This window comes from Gymnogyps californianus, chromosome 4 (genome assembly GCF_018139145.2).
Source record: "Gymnogyps californianus isolate 813 chromosome 4, ASM1813914v2, whole genome shotgun sequence".
NCBI lineage: Eukaryota > Metazoa > Chordata > Aves > Accipitriformes > Cathartidae > Gymnogyps > Gymnogyps californianus.
In genome coordinates this window covers 73571725-73575600 of record NC_059474.1, presented here as the reverse complement: position 1 = coordinate 73575600, position 3876 = coordinate 73571725, and positions in this window count along the sequence as shown.

Genomic DNA, 3876 nt, shown 5'->3' with positions numbered 1-3876 from the left:
TTTTCCCCAGTTCTACTTGGACGACTGTTTATTCAAAAGCACGTGAGAGTTGAGTTTTAGCCCCCTTCACCAAAACTTCAGAGTGCTAGTGTCATTGCAGCTGAGCTCTTAACTCCTCCCTTCAATGACCAACATCAACACCACCTAATTTTTTTTTTATTGTTGGCAGAGAATGCGAAAAGGCTCTATTCTGTAAATATCTCGCCTGTACCTAAAACTTTGCCTCCCACACCACTGTCACTACAGCCTGTTTCCTGATAGATGGAAGGCCTGGAGGCCTGCCGAGCTGCCACGCCGCTTCTACAATGTTTTGCAGGGGTGGGTTAGGCAGGAGTGGGCTGGTGTACATGGGGAGGCTGGTGGGGAGGGGGCAAAGGCAGAAGATCCTTCTCGTGCTGCCATCTTGGCACGCCCCGTGCTCCAGCCCTTTGCTTGGATGGCTGACCGGGGCTCTCGCTGCTTCTGGTGACGAGGCCAAGAGTGAATCGAAGCAGAACTACTGCTTTGGAAAAATGCCCCGAGTCAGAAAATGAGGTCTGCTAGATTAAAATTTCTCTCTCTTCTCCTTACCCTTTGAAAAACCCACAGCCAAGAACAAATGTTAGGGTATTCAGTTGGTATTACCCTGGATATAGTCTTCTCCTGCTGTACCCTCTCTGTGCTCTGTCCCTGCCGTCAAGAAACCCGTCACCATTCCTCTGCTTCTGGGTGTTTCTCAGCCTAATACTCAAGCTACCGTTACCTAATGTGGGCGAACATACTAACCCAGAGCCTGACCAAAGGCTGCTTGCACTGGTGAGGTCTGCATGGGCTACCCTGTCATGGATGATAGCTGTGCTGCGTAGCACTTGGCGCTCGGCAATGCTGATTTTTCAGGCTTCGTAATTTCCTTTCAGCTTGTATCAAGCATATGTTGCTTCTCTGTATACAGGCATCTCAAAGAATTTCTTGGCTGCCTTTCTATCATCCCCCAGTCCAAATTACAACTGTCAATTATACATGAAAGGTAGGTGAGATCAAAGTCTTCCCTTAGTCCTGCTACTTGTGCATCTGCTTTACCCGTAGAACTGCAAAACCAAACTTCTCGTTCAAAGTGCTCCTCTTCAGTTTAACCTGGTACATTTTGTCAAAATTATCATCTCAGTAGCTTCCTACTATTGTACGGTGGATAATGAAGAGCATTTATATGCTTGTAAAGGCCAAAAGAATTTAAAGCATGTGAAAAGGACATTTTACAAAGAGTAATTTCATGATTCCCTTCAATGTTTAACAAGGATTATACCTAGAGTCAGAAATATTAATGAATCGGATCATTTCAGAGTAAGATAGCAAAAGAGGGGAGGAAAAGATGTTTTGGGTTTTTTTGTTTTGTTTTGGTGTTTTTTAAAGGGTTATAATTGGAAAAAAAAAGAGTAATGATCAAAGGTGAAATTCTGACCCCATTTATGTGGATCTTACTGCATCCTCCCTCATACCTTCAACAACAGGTTGTATATTGAGAGTATTGTATACATCCACTCCTGAGGAAAATGAAGGAGAAACTCTGAAATGGAACACATCTAAGCATTTAATTTTTTTCAAACTAATAGTCCCCACACCCAACAATCTTAAGAATTTTTAAATATTCTTGTTAAAATATGATGGCTTAAAGTCAATAAGCTTATTATGTGCATTTCAGCTCCAACTTCAATCTGATGAAACATAAACATCTACTTAAAATTAAAGACTTTGGATGTTGAAATGCTCTACTTTATCAATATATACTTCCTTTAAAAAAGATGATAAACAGTACCAAAGTACTGTTCCAGTGTTGGAGAAACTCAGCTTGATGAAGTTCTTGTGAGGAAACGTGTATAATGTACCACTGTGCCAACACATTTTTAAGGATTTTAACATTAATAGTTTAATAAGTAATGTGAGCTGCTTTGGTCTTCAGCTAAAGCTTCTTTGTACAGGGATTTCTTCCATGTAGTGATTTTTGGTTCCCTATGGATTTTGTCATTAAGCATGACAATTTACTTCGTGTCAGCGAGCACTCTAATAAAGGGAACTTTTGGTGCTTTAGTCTTCTGGTTGGTTGAGCTGTTGGGGGTAGAGTCAAAAAAGAAGAAAATCTATACAAAATATTTTTTTGTCTGTTAAATTAAAAACTGCTCAGCTGGATGTTTGTTCTGAAGATTTTGGAAAATGTATGCACAACAGTAAATCTTGTTTATAGGCTACAACAAGGAAAAGGGTCCGCTCTGCTGGCATTAGTGCTGTACTTAGGGTATGTCGTGTATATCTGTCACCAACTTGCTATTAATTCTGAATCATCATCATCATCAGTCATTCTGTCTTTTCTCAGACATTGAAATTGCTTAACAATTGCAAACTGTTTGAGGCCTAGCTCTTTTTATTTGGTGTGATTCAAAGAGGCTTCTCTAATATCATCAACATCCTGTGTTCTCTTTCAAATAAGCTGATCCATATCGAAGTGCTTTAAAAAAACTCACAACCGACACTACACATACACACAAAACCCAGGCTAATTATTTCACTGGGTGAGGTTTAATGTGATACTGGCTATAGAAATGACAGCTCTGTACACATCCCGGTTCATTTTGGAAATGCTTTTAATCTTGTTTGTGCTAATCTAGGGAAGAAAGAAGCTTTACATAACACCATTCCAAAGACGAGGCATATCTGTTCTTGTTTCACAAATCTGTAGAGTGTAATCGTACATCTGAAGCATTTTCAAGAAGAATGTAATGCACCTCAGCATATGTTTATTAAAAATGTACTTTCCAAATTGAATTCTATACTCTAATTAGACTAGTTAAGGAAATAGGATGATAGTCTGACTTCGGCTGAGCCTATTTAAATTCAGAGCATCTCCACTCACTACTCTGATGTTGCTCTCTGTTTATGCCAATGTGGAGGTGGCCATAGCTTGGCTTTCAGCAGTTTGGCCCAATACGGGTGGGAAGAATGAAATCAAGGCTGCGATGTTTTAAAGCATCTCCATGTGTTGGTCTTCTGCACTTGGTGAGAGAAAAGCAAACAAGCACCTGGGATTAGTGAAATCAGTTTTTTTTTTTTTTCCTAATGGGGACCTTGGATTCAGCAGGAGAAGCTGGTGGGGTACGTGGGGGGGTGCTCTGAGCAGCAGATACTTACCCTGGCGCTTCAGTCCCTTCCTCCCTGCCCTCTTACAAAGCAAAATGACAGCAACAGTGGTTTTGCCTTGCACAAAATCAACCTTAAAGTCTGTACCCAAATCACCACTCTAACATGAATTGTAAGTATGTTTTGTAGGACTTGTGCTGTCACTAATATGATTGACTTCGTATTCATATCGGTGACTGTGGAAGAGTGGCTCTTTAGGTGCTCCTGTCTGCTGACGCTTTTCAAGACATTGTTGTTGTTATGCACTGAGGAAATAAAATTTTTTCATGAAAAGCAAGAGACCAGTTCTTATTTTTATCAGGATAGCCATTACCCAAGCTAGCAGGGTACATGCTTGAACTTTGAAGGACTAACTCTAGCTTGATTAGGTGGACCGTAGACTTCATTTTTCACATCTAAGGTGAGCACAATGACCACCAGGCAGCTGGTTTTCTTCGATGACTCTTACTTTCTTCTCTGCTCTTTGTTTTAATTCTATTTCCCCCCCAAAACGATCAAGCTTACTTTGCAGCTCAGTGGCTAGGACAGATTTCTGGGATGAAGTTGGGTGAGGCGTTCTGTGTTCCAGTTACGTGCTCTAATTTTTACAGAATTTACTTATTTGGAGGTAAGAGAAAATGGTCTTTTTCTCCCCCTCTCCCTCTTTGAGCCAGAAATGGTCTTCTCATCTAAACTGGTTCATATCTTCCTTCAGGCAATCCAATTTTT